This window comes from Cenococcum geophilum, assembly GCF_001692895.1.
Source record: "Cenococcum geophilum 1.58 unplaced genomic scaffold K441scaffold_22, whole genome shotgun sequence".
NCBI classification, from domain to species: domain Eukaryota; kingdom Fungi; phylum Ascomycota; class Dothideomycetes; order Gloniales; family Gloniaceae; genus Cenococcum; species Cenococcum geophilum.
The window spans coordinates 1,857,620-1,871,978 of NW_027137580.1; positions in this window are offsets into that span (position 1 = coordinate 1,857,620).

The following is a 14,359-nucleotide window of genomic DNA, read 5'->3' on the forward strand; positions in this document are numbered from 1 at the left end:
GCGGGAGCCTACCTTAGCTATTTACCCTATGCGTTTATATAGTCGATTACTGGCTTCCTAAAGGAAGGAAAGGGCTACTTTCTTCCCTACGCGCGAGAGGTACTAAAGGAGGATCTTTACTTAAAGATATGGCCTAAGACTAACGTTTAGCTAAAATATATAGAGACCTACTACCTAGAGAGGACCGATAATAAAGTTATATAGCTTAACCTTAAGGGTTTAGGATTTCTACACCTCCTCTATATGCTTAGGTAATCCTATTATAGGACTTAGTAATCCTATATAAGCAGTTCCCGCTATACCCCCTATAAAAGGACTTCCTTTTTCGCTATAAGGAGTACCAGAGGTATTACGGCGCTAGTAGAAAACGGTAGATTGTGGTGGTGGATTATAGTAGACAATCGTAGACAGTTTCTTACTGTTTTAGACAGTCGTAGTTACGTAACTAGATAATCGCATAAAACCTTAAGCGGCGCTACCCTTCTTCCCTTTTTCTTTCTCTAGCTTTAGATCCTTATTTATAGACTACCAATTATATAGGCTTGCGCGTCCCTCTTGCTATACTTATACCTTAATTAATTAAGCCGCTAATATTATCTAAAGCTTATTTACTCTGCTTCCTAAGAAGGAACCTAAAAATATTTACGGACTATAAATAAGAATAAAACATAGAAGTAGACCTAAAGACTATTACTAGAACTTAAAGAATAGAATAGAATTAGAAAAATAGAAAAGAATAATAAGATTTATAAAATATGTATAGACTAGAACCCCTATAGAATTCTATTAAAAGTTATCCTAATAACTATACTACTATGCTAAGAAATATAGTAGCTGGTAAAGCAGCTATAGGACCCTTAAATACCTCTAATAGTAAAATAGTAACTAACTTAAACTTTTAGGTGGGGCTTATAGCAGCTAATGCTAAAATTAAACGACTTTAAGAGCTATTTAAAGCTAGAGAACCCCCTATGCCTAGTAAGGAGTTATTAGATACCTAGAGACTTGCTATAGCCCTTAAGGCTCTAGCCTAATATATAGTATTAGTATTATTGCGGTCTGTAAAGGTTGCGGGCCTCCTATTACTTACTAATAGAACCAATCTTATATTTAATAATTAGAAGCTTTAACTATAGAATAAGCTTAAAGTTAATACGGACGACTTCCCTACTACTAGAGCTAAAATGGCCTACGTTTTTAGCCGTACCGGTAAAGACGTATAGACGTACCTACGTCCGCGATATGTATAGGACTTAGCAGATCCCTTCCTCTTTAAAGAAGAGATAATTAACTACCTATCTTCTATTTATAAGGACCCCTTTAAGGTATAAAACGCCCGCCTTAATTATAAATGCCTAAATATAAAAATAACGAAGACCTTTTTAGCCTTTTAGACCCGCTTTCTATACCTAGCTAGCTAAGCTTAAATTCCCTAGAAAGATCTAATACTAAACCTATTTAATAAGCTTACCCTAGACCTATAACGAGCTATATTACTAGTTTTTACTACTATATAGATGCTAAAGGAACTTATAGACTAGTGCTTAGCTATTAACTAAGGCCTCTATTAAATTAACGTATAAGCTGAATGGTATAAAGCCTAAAACTCTCTAAACCAAACCACTATAAGAACGGCCTGTAGTGCCCTAACGCGATTAGTAACTCCTATAATACTAGCTATATAGCCCGCTATTAATTTAGCAGCTAGCCGTACGGCTAGTTTTATTACGAGTTTAGCGTATACTCGGCCTATATATAGTAACCCCTAAAGACAGGCCCTTAGTAATTAAGGAGCTTACTTTTTATATAGTTAGAAAGGCCACTATATAAAGAATTGCCTAATAAACAAAAAAACGGACGAGGTTCTATTAATCCAGGAGGATAGTACAGAGTTAGAAAAAGAGAAACCCTAAAGGAAGACTCCATTTTAGGGTTAAAAGGGATTAATATATTACATATTAATCTAGGTCAGCTAATTAGTAAAAAAAGCTGCACTATCCCTTATACTTATTTTGTAATAGATATTAAGTTTTAACCTTTACTTTAGATAACTCTAGAGTAAATACTTTTATCTTAATAGATACTTAATATACCGTAAAGCTGGCTAACTTTTTAAATACACCTATTAAAGAACTGCCTAAACTAATTCTTATTTATAGGTATAATGGATAAATAGGGCCACCTATTATAACTATTATGCGAATTTACCTCCGCGTTAATAGATAAAGGTAGTATAATATCCCCTTCCTTATTATAGACCTGGAAAGCTATAATATAATCTTAAGAAGAAAATAGCTAGCCTATTTAGGCTTATAGCTTAATATACGAAGTAGGCGGCTTATTCAGCCCAAAACCCTACCCCTAACCCTTCTTTTATAAAAGAAATCAGCATTATAATAGAAAACCTTATACGGCCCTAAATTAATACTATTTACTAGGTAGATGCTATACGTAGAGACGAGACCTTTAAAAAAGATATATAGCTTAACCTATAATAGATCCGTATACTATACCGCCCCTAGACTAGCTATAGTACGCCACCTATACTAAAGACCTAGGAAGCTAGTAGTAACCTAGCTAAGTTAACTATAGAGGACTTAGGCCCTATATAGCTATAAAGGAAAGCTAGGAATATTAGACGCTATACTAAACTAATAGATAGGAAAGATAATCTACGGAAAATAGAACGTAAGCTAAGGAAGACTATAAATACTATACCGCAAAATACGAACTAATAGATATCTATAAAGAAATCAGCGGATCTTCCACTAGTTAATATCTGCTATATTAGTGCCGTAAAATTCTACCAAAACTTAGTTTAGCCTAATACTGTCGCCTTTATAACTAGCTTATACAAAATTAATTAAATAATTAAGGAAAAGGAAAGCGAGCTTAGCGGATAAGAAAATAAGCTTATAGATAAGAAACTAGTAGAATAAAAGCTATCCTATTAACACTAGAAATTTAAGGACGTATTCTCCAAAGCAGCGTCTAATATACTTCTACCTTACTAACTATATAACTATAAGATCGAGATTAAGTAGGGCAAGGAAAATACCCTTAGCTTTAGCCCCCTTTATAAGTAGTCTATTACCGAATTGCAGGCCATAAAGTAGTATTTTATTAATAACCTAAATAAGGGCTTTATTAAGCCTAGCTAAGCCCCTTTTACTTTACTTATTCTTTTTATTAAAAAGCTAAATAGAGGACTCCGCTTCTATATTAACTACTATAAGCTAAATAATATAATCCATAAGGACCGCTATTTACTACCCCTACTTAATAAGACTCTAGCCTAAATAAGTAGAGCTAAGGTTTTTATAAAGCTTAATATCCGCTAAGCCTTCTACTAAATTAGGATAAACCCTAGGTCTAAAAATCTTATTACGTTTTAGACCTATTACGGAACGTATAAATATAAAGTACTTCCTTTTAAACTAACTAACGGACTAGCTATGTACTAGCGGTATATAAATAATATACTCTTTAACTACCTTAACGACTTCTATACGGCCTATTTAGATAATATTATAATTTACTTTAAAAACGAGCTAGAATATAACGAGTACGTTTATCCCTTAACCCGTCAAGGTCCTTAGTGTAAGTGGTCTGTGCGGAACATTGTTCTCAACGAGTCAAAGGCTTCGTATTTCTGAGAACGGCGGCTTAATTCGACCGGTTTGATTGGTGGGCTCTTATCGATACCATAAGGACCAATTTTGACGAGCTAAGGGATAAAGTCCTATAATAGCTCTATAAGGCTAGCCTTTAGGTTAATATTAAGAAGTTAAAGTTTAGTATTAAGCGTATAAAGTACTTAGGTTTTATTATTAGTATAGACGGAATTAAAGCCAACCTAGAGAAAACGGCAGTAATTAACTAGTAGGTACCCCTACGGACTATAAAGGGGGTATAGTTATTTTTAGGGTTTTATAACTTCTACCAACGCTTTATTAAGAACTATAGTATAATTACCTAGCCTCTTAACTGTCTTACTAGAAAAGACTAGCCCTTTTACTTTAACGCTATATATAGGCAGGCCTTTAATAAGCTTAAAAAACGGCTAGTATCGGCTTTCCTACTTACCCATTTTAACCTTAAATAGCCCTTAATACTAGAAACTAATACCTTAGACAGCGTAATAGCTAGTGTTTTTTCCTAGAAGCAACCGGATAGAGAATAGTACTCTATTATATACTATTTAAAGACTATAATAGATGCTAAGCTAAACTACTATATCTATAACAAAGAAATGCTAGCTATTATCTCTAGCTTTTAGCACTAGCGTATATAGCTAGAGGGGACCCCTAAGCCTATTAAGGTAGTTTTAGATTATAAGGCTTTAGAATACTTTACAATAACTAAGGCCCTTATAGCCTGGTAGGTACGCTAGGCAAATATCCTATCTTAGTTTAACTTCTTAATTATATATAGACTAGGCGCTATAAACTATATAGACGCTCTTATAAGGCGTAAATAAGACCTAGATAACTAGATAGCTATAAAGATCTTATTATAGACCTAGACGCTACTATAACTAAAATACCTTAACCCCTAAATATAGGCAGAACTAAGCACAGACTCCTTAAGCGCCAAGATATGTCCTATTAACTCCTCCGAACTTAACCTTATTAATAAACTACTATAGGCTAACTAAACAACCTCCTCTCTATAGGAGTACCGCGAAAAGGTAAAGAATGTTACTAGCCTATAGTCCCTTAAAAACGGACTACTTAAGCACTAGGAACGGCTAGTAGTAGTTAAGAAATAGAACTTATAGACCTAGCTTATTACTAAAGCTTATACTTAGGTCTCTACAGCCTACCCTAAAAAATAAGACCTGTAAAATTATTAGTAACCGCTATTACTAGCCCGGAATAGTTATAGATATTAACCGCTATATACGGAACTATAATAACTGCTATAAATTTATAATTCTATAAGATAAGACCCTAGGACTATTAAAACTACTCCTAATACTAGAACGCTCTTAGTAGTATATCTCTATAGACTTTTAGAAACTACCTATAGACTATAACGGATATAATATAGTTATAATTTTAGTTAACCACTTTAGCAAGCGCCTGTTTTTAATCCCCTATTATAAGAATATTAATGCTAAAGAGGTGGCGTAATTATATATCTACTACGTCTACCGCATTTATAGACTACTAGATACTATTATATCTAATTATAGCCTGTAATTTATATTAGCTTTCTAGAATAAGTTTACCCGGATCTTAGGTATTAAGCTAAAGCTTTTTATAGTATACTACCCCTAAATAGATAATTAGACGGAAATTATAAATTAATACTTAAACTAGAGACTTTGGCCCTTTATTAACTACTTTTAAAATAACTAGGCTAAACTACTACCCTTAATAGACTACACCTAAGCGACCCTACCTTACTGTTACGGCACTGGCAGAACTTGGCAGAACTTGGTAGAACTTTATAGTTACGTGACTAGAGGACCGCATAAAAGAACCCTTCTTTAACTAGCGCTGCTCTCCTTCTCCTTTCCTTTCTTTAGCTTTAGATTCTCGTTTATAGACAATCCAATCGCATAGGCTTGCGCGTCCCTTTTACTATACCTATGCCTTGATTAACTAAGTCGCTAACATTATCTAAAGCTTACTCTACTCTTTCTTCCTAAAAAGGAACTTAAAATTATTTATAAGACTATAAATAAGATAAGAATATAGAATAGGACCTTAAGGACATTATTAGGACCATAAGGACAGGACCTAAAAGAAAAGAATAAAACCCTAAGGAAAGGACCTATAAGACATACACAGACTAGAACCCCTAAAGAAATTACCTAGAATTACCTAATACCCCTACCACTATACCATGAAATATAGCAGTAGGTAAAGCAGCTATAGGACCCTTAAATACTTTAGATAAAGAAATAATTAACATTTTAACCCCCTAGGCGGAGCTTACGGCTACTAATACTAAAATTAAATAACTGCGAGAGCTGCTTAAAGCTAGAGATACCCCTATATCTAATAATAAGTTATTATTAAACAATTAAAGACTTACTATAGTCCTTTAGGCCCTATCCTAGCGCCTTAGTGGATTTACTAGGACCTATATAGTACTAAAGCGGTCGGTAAAGGTTATGGATCCCTTACTACTTATAGACGGAACTAACCCTATATTTAATAATTAGAAGCTTTAATTATAGGATAAGCTTAAAGTTAATACAGACTACTTCCCTAACGCCTAAGCTAGAATGGCCTATGTCTTCGGCCGTACTGGCAAAGACGCCTAGATGCATTTACACTTATAATATACTAAAGACTTAGCAGACCCCTTTATCTCTAAAGAAGAAATAATTAAATACTTATCTTCTATTTATAAAGACCCTTTTAAAGTATAAAACGCCCGCCTTAGCTATAAAAGCCTAAATATAAAAACAATAGAGACCTTTTTGGCCTTCTAAACCTACTTTTTATACCTAGCTAGATAGGCCTAGATCCCCTAAAAAGACCTACTACTAAACCTCTTTAATAAGCTTACCCTAGACCTATAGTAAGCCGTATTACTAGCTTATACTATAATATAGACGTTAAAGGAACTTATAAACTATTACCTAGCTATTAACTAAGGCCTTTATTAAATTAAAGCACGCGCTAATTAGCTAAAAACTAGAAACCTTATAAACTAGGCTATAAGTACTATAAGTACGGCCTATAGTGCCCTAGCATAATTAGCAACTCCTATAGTTAACCTAGCAGCTAGCTATATAGCTACCTTTACTATGGGCCTAGTGTATACCTGGCCTATATATAGCGACCCCTATATATAGGCCCTTAGCGATTAAGGAGCTTACTTCTTATACGGTTAAATAGGCTACCCTATAAGAAACTACTTAATAAAAGTAAAGATAAATAAGGTCCTATTAATTTAGGAGAATAATTGTCACGGAACCCCACCGTAGGGGCCTCCATAGGAGAGCCCCGTGCTCTCGCATACACCTCGCGTACAGCTTATGTCAGCTACGCGTAGGTATATTACCTCCTTACGCCCTCGACCCTTACGATCGATCGCGTAACGTTTTGTAGACTCCTTGAATACATACGTCTTATAGCCACTGCCCCGTCCCGTAACATTACGTTGCGCCTTTTTACCACTAACACCTAGCCTATAACTAATTCTATGTCTCTGTAATACTATAGGCGCTGCCAGAAGCAGCGTGCCTATAAGTTACCTTACTTTATACTTCTAAGGAACCTATAATAGTAAGACGATATTCCTTACTAGCCACTATATTAAACCTAAAGAACAATCTAATACCTATACTTAACCTACGACGCCAATTAATCCCAGGAGAATTCGATTTATTAGCCTTAGCCTTAACCCCTAAGGAGATAGACACCGATAATGTCTTATCTTTTATTAACTATATAACTACGGATAAGTAAGCGGAAGGGCTACTACCTATTAAAATCGAAATACGAGACGCCGAGACGTTTATAAAAATGGTAGCATAAGAACCTAATAAATACTACCGTCTTCTATAGAACTACTACTTAAAGCTTATATAAGCCGAGATGCGTACTGCCTAAGATTGCAATATTATCTAAGACCTATAAGCTCGTGAGGCGCTCGCCGACAACACGTGTTAAGAAACTAAAGATAACCTCCGCGTATCTAAACGCGACGTCTAATAGTTAAAGAAGGCTAAGATTGTACTTATTGCTACGGTTACTAAAAGAAAAGGCATAATTAAATATCTATAATCTTAGCTTAATGAGCACATTCGTAATAACGCTAAACACCTCTCTACTGCATATAACGCTACTTAAGTCTCTACGCCCCTAGTAACTTCACCTACTTAACGCTTAACGGAGGGTTAGCGCTAAGCAGCCTTACCTAATAGAAACCCCTACTAAAGTAATAATGAAAGCTATAACGACCGAACCTAAGCTGCTACTATAGGGTCTAATATACATTACCCTAATTCCCTAGTTTTTTAGAAAGACCGTAAAGAATATAGCTACTGGAAGATGCAAATCCGTAAGAAACTAACTTAGAGCGCCTGCCTTTTTCCTATAGAAGATACTAAGATTGGCTATATTATTAGGCGAATAAAGGGTATACTGTTTAATAGACTCTTCGCCTAATGGGAGACTAATAGCCCCTAGAAGTAGTAGTCCCACTAAGAAGTCCTTAACGATCTTAACCTAATATACCGTAACTATAACCTACTGGCCACCAACTGAGCTAAACTACGTGCCCTAAAGATAAGCCCCACCAAATTATTTAACGAGTTCTATGTTAAATTCCAGGAATACACTAGAGCCCTTACCTAAGACGATACTAAAGACTAGGAAGATCTCCTTAAAAAAGTCACTTATCGCCTTAGTTACGCAGCCGCTAGCCATAACTATAATGATATTTATAATATGGTAGCAGCTATACAGAAGATTAAACGACGATTAAATTAGATCGCTACTGTAAACCTCTACCCAAAGACCTCCTTATAGAAGCCCTCCGGACCTACTAAACCACTAACGCCTACTACCCTAAGCAATACTACTAGTCCTAATATTAACCTTTCTATACTAACCTTCCCGTAAAAGCTACTAGACGGAGAACGCAAGCTACTCTAAAAGCTAAAGCGTTGCTATAGATGTTGTTAAAAAGGCTATTATAGTTATAGCCTAAACTACCTAATAGCTAGGTTTAGTAGCTACCGCCTAATACCTAACCTAGTACCTTAAATACTAAATACATTATTATATACTACTACCGTACAAGACAAAGACGTAGTAATAGCGGTAGAGTCGGATACGGAAACAGAAAACGCCAAGTCCTAGCCCTAAGTCGCAGGTTAGGACGCCTTAATGATAAGGGGATCTATATATCGGCCTACTTAATAGATAACTTAGTAAAGATAAATAGACGGAAATAGATAGTTTTACCCGTAATAGGAACTACTGCTAAAAAATAATATAAAAGCCGTTCTATAATTAATTGCGGAGCTACTAATAAATTTATAGATACCTAATTNNTNCGNACTTATAACCTACNTACNTTACCCCTTACTAAAGCCCGCGCCCTATAACTCGCCAACAGTAGTTATACTGTATAGAAGATTACCTATATAGTATAACTCTACCTAGATATAAATGGGCACCAGGAAGAACTCTGGGCCTATATTATACCACTTACTAACTACCCTATTATCCTTAGAATAAACTAGCTCAAATAACACAACCCCGCCATTAACTGGAAAAAGAGAAAAGTAACCTTTAACTCTAAATACTGTAGAGAGACCTGCCTAGGATATGGCCTAGCCGCCTCTATTTACTCCCTAGGATACTAACCTAAGGAACCCCTTATTACCTTACCCATAACTAACTACTACCACGTAAGTACCGCGGCCTTCTACCACATAGCACATAGGAAAGGCTAGACCGTTACCGCAGCCTCCCAATTATAACTATATAAGCTTAATAAAGAACAAAACCACGTCCTCTATAGTAATAGAATAGATATAGTTAACCTCCTAGAAAATAATGCCCCCGTAAAACTCTATAGACTTTCACCTTTAGACTTTAAGAAGTTTATAAAGCTTAAAAAAGGACTTACCAATAAGGAACTCCGCAAGCTCCTCCCTAAGAGGTACTATAACTTTATTAACGTGTGCTTATAAAAGAGCGCAAATATACTCCCCCCATATTAACCTAATAACTATGCCATTAATATTAAATAAGGAAAAACACTACCTTATAAGAGACCCTACCTAATGTTAAAAGACAAACTTCTAGTTATTAAAAAGTATATCGACGAACACCTTAACAAAGGGTTTATTCGCCCTAGCATATCCCTAGCAGCCGCCCCTATCCTCCTTACTAAGAAGCCAAAAAGAGGTATTTAATTCTGCGTTAACTATAGAGGACTTAACGCTATTATAATTAAGAACCGATACCCCGTACCGCTTATACGTAAGACTCTTAAGTAGCTTAGCCAAGCCAAAATCTATACTAAGCTTAATATTATCACCGCCTTTAACCACCTCTGAATACAAGAAGGTGACGAATAGAAAACCGCATTTATATCGCGCTTTAGCCAATTTAAATATACCGTTATGCCCTTTAGCGTATATAATGGCCTAGGCAGCTTCTAAAGCTATATTAATAACGCCTTATAGGACTACCTCGACGACTTCTACTCTACGTACCTAGACGATATACTTATTTATAGCGATAACCCTTTTAAGTATACCAAGCACGTTTAAAAGGTCTTATAGCGCCTTAGGGACGCAGGACTTTATATTAATTTAAAGAAGTGCGAATTCTTAGTTACAGAAGTAAAATACCTTAGACTAATTATTACTACTAAGGGTGTCTATATGGACCCCAAGAAGGTATATATAATTACTAAATAGCAAACCCCTAACTGCATTAAAGACGTATAAGCTTTCCTTAGTTTTGCTAACTTCTATTAAAAATTTATATATAACTTCTTAGGTGTTATAGCACTACTTATAGCAATAATGCGAACGAAGGGCCTTTCCGCAAAAGGAAGAAAAATATATCTACATTTTATCTAGACGCCTAAATACAAGAAGGCGTTCTAAGACCTTAAAGATACTTTTACTAAAGCACCTATCCTAGCTTACTTTATACTAGGACGACAACTCTATTTTAAGACTGACTCCTTAGACTACGTTAACGCAGGCGTCCTCTCCTAGATGGGTGATAATAGTTTCCTCCACCTAGTCGCATTCTATTCGTCTAAGCTTATATTATAAGAATATAACTACGAGATCTATAATAAGGAACTTCTCGCGATTATATAAGTATTTAAGGAATTCTAACCGGAACTCTCTTTAGCAGAACCTAACTAGCCAACTAAAGTCCTTACGGATTATCGCAACCTTAAGTACTTTATAACTATAAAACAGCTAAACTAACGCTAAGTACGCTAGAACGAGTTCCTCTTTAGTTTTAACTTTAAAATTATATATAGGCCAGGAGTATAAGGTACTAAGCCTAATAGCCTAATACGCTGCTTATAAGACCTTCCTTAGTCTAAAGATAACCCCCGCAACTAGTTCTAACAACAGACGATCCTAAAAGCACGGAATTTGGCCCTAGGTATGCTACCTACGATAAAGCTAACTGTACCTTAGCTCTATACTATAAAACTAGAATTACCTCCCGAAATCAATAAGCTTATTACTATAGTATATAACACCTCTGTTAACCTATTACTGTATTAACTTATTGTTGTAAAGACCGCTAGCGCCCGTATGCTGCCGACTAAACTCTAAAGCTTAGGCTAGATTAATATAGCAGCCTTAGAAGTAAAAGAGAATAGGCTCTATTATAGAGGCCGTCTATTTATCCCTAACTTAGAAAATCTACAACGGCAACTAATCTAAATGGCCCACGACCTCCAATTAAGCGGCCACCTAGGTAGAGGAGGAACCTATAAGCTTCTTAGCCGATATTACTTCTAGCCTAAAATGATAGACTTAGTTAAACGCTTTATAGGCGCCTACTATAGTTATAAGCGTGCTAAGGCCTTTAATACAAAGTACTAAGGATTACTGCACCCTCTACTAGTATCTATATAATAATGGGCAGATATTACTATAGATTTTATTATTAACCTACTACCCTATAAGCGACATGGCCGTACCTATAAGAACATCCTTATAATAATATGCTGACTTATAAAAAAGCGCCACTACGTCCTAACCGAAGGCGTAGCCGTTAGCGACGTCACTAACGCCTTCCTTTACGAAATCTACCGATTACATGGGTTACCTAACTCGATTACGTCCGACTAAGGCATATAGTTCGGCTCTGATATATGGAGACAAATCTACTAACGCCTTGGCATCTCCGTTAAGATATCTATATCCTTTTACTATAAAACTACTAGGCAACCGGAAAACGCTAATGCTAGCATAAAAGCGTATCTACAATAGGTAGTCGCCTATAGTTAAGATAACTAGGTAGATTACCTCCTACTAGGTGAATTCGCAGTAAATAACTACGTCTTAACTACTATAGGACTTATCCCGTTCTTCGCGAACAAGGGATATTACCCCTAATCTGGCATAAAACTACTAGAACCTATTAATAAGAAACTGCTATATGGAAAACGCCTTAAGATGCTACTTACTAACCAGCATACAGACCGTATAAAAAATCTACTTAACTACTGCAAGGGAGAAATGGCCTAGGCTTAAGTAAAGTAGGCCTACTTCGCCGACCGTTATAAAATGCTACCACCGGAGATGCGTGTTGGTGACTAGGTATGGCTAGATGCACGTAATATCTCTACGCAGAGGCCTATAAAGTCACTCGATTATAAGAACCTCGGCCCCTACCTAATTAAACAAGTTATTAATAGGGGAGCCGCATACGAGCTAGAGCTCCCGCCTGCCCTAGCTACCTATAGGATATAGCCTATATTTTACCTATAGCTACTATACCTTTACCAGCCTAACCCCTTATTAGGGCAGATACAGCTTAAACCCCCACTAGTACTAATTTAAGATAAGAACGAAGATAAGAACTATAAGGAGTGGACCGTTAAACAAATTATTAACTCTAAATACTTTGGCAAAGGCAGAGGATAACGGCTCTACTACAGAGCTATATATATAGGATTCGACATAGATTAGCCAGAATGGCAACTATGGGAAGACTTCAAAAATGTAAAGGATTTAATTAGCAACTTTTACCACGCGAATCTATAGAAACTAGGCCTAAGCAAAGATTTTATACCTAATCCTCTATGGGAGCCCTTATAGAGTTAAACCGTTATACATTACTATGTAGGGGCAAATTGCCGTTAGATTGCCGTTAGATTGCAATAAAGTGCGATTACGTAACCGGAATATTGTTAAGATATCTAGGAACTTCAACCGGCGGTTAAAGTTGTCTAATTAGTTAGATTTTTAGATGCCAAGCCTTATCACATAACGTTGTTTTAAGCCTTTAGTAATACCCCCCTTTCTTCTTTTCTATACCCTAAGTGTCCCTTCTATATATATATAGTAACCACAGCGTCGCCGGAGCTCCGCCTCTATAGGAGGGGGGGTAGTGTTATAGAACCCCACCGCAGGGGCCTCTATAGGAGAGCCCCGTGCTCTCGCGTATACCTCGCGTATAGCTTATGTCAGCTACGCGTAGGTATATCACCTCCTTACGCTCTCGACCCTTACGATCGATCGCGTAACGTCTTGTAGACTCCTCGAATATATACGTCTTATAGCCACTGCCCTGTCCCGTGACAATAATATAGAGCTAGAAAAAGAGGAACCTTAGAGGAAAACTCCTCTCTAAGGTTAAAAGGGATTAATATATTATATATTAATCTAGGTCGGCTAGTTAGTAAAAGAAGCTGCACTATCCCTTATACTTTATTCTATAATAGATATTAAGTTTTAACCTTTACTTTAGCTAACTTAGGAGTAAATGCCTTTACCTTAATTAATATAAAGTGCTCTATAAAACTAGCTAACTTTTTAAATATACCCCTTAAAGAACTGCCTAAACTAATTCTTATTTACGGGTATAACGGACGGATAGGGCTACTTATTATAACTATCTTACGGATTTACCTCCGCGTTAATAGACGAAGATAGTATAATATCCCCTTCCTTATTACGGACCTTAGAAGCTATAATATAATCTTAAAGAGAAAATAGCTAGCCTATTTAGGCTTATAGCTTAANNTANNGAATAGGNAGCTTATNTNGCCNAAAACTATACCCCTAACGCCTTCCTTTATAAAAGAGATTAGTATTATAATAGAAAACCTTATACGGCCGTAGATAAACACTGTTTACTAGGCTAATACAACGCGTAGGGACTAGGCTTTTAAGAAGGATATATAGCTTAATNNNNAANNGATNNGTATANTANGCCGCCCCTAGACTNCCTNTNTTANACTACCNNCACTANAGACTTAGGAAGTTNGTANTNGCCTAGCTAAGTCCCTAATAGAGAACTTAGGCCCTATATAGCTATAAAGGAAGGCTAGGGATATTAGATAACATACCAAACTAATAAATTAAAAGAATAACTTACGGAAAATAGAATGTAAGCTAAGGAAGACTATAAACCCTATACCGTAAAATACGGCCTAAATATCCGTAAAGAAACCCACAGACCTCCCACAAGTCGATATCTGCTATATTGGCGCTATAGGATTCTACTAGAACCTAGTTTAGCCTAATACCGTTGCCTTTATAACTAGCTTATACGAAATTAATTAAATAATTAAAGAGAAAGAAGCTCTAGCCTAAGAGAAAGGCAAACTTATAGATAAGGAGCTAGTAGAACAGAAACTGCCCTATTAATACTAGAAATTTAAAGATACT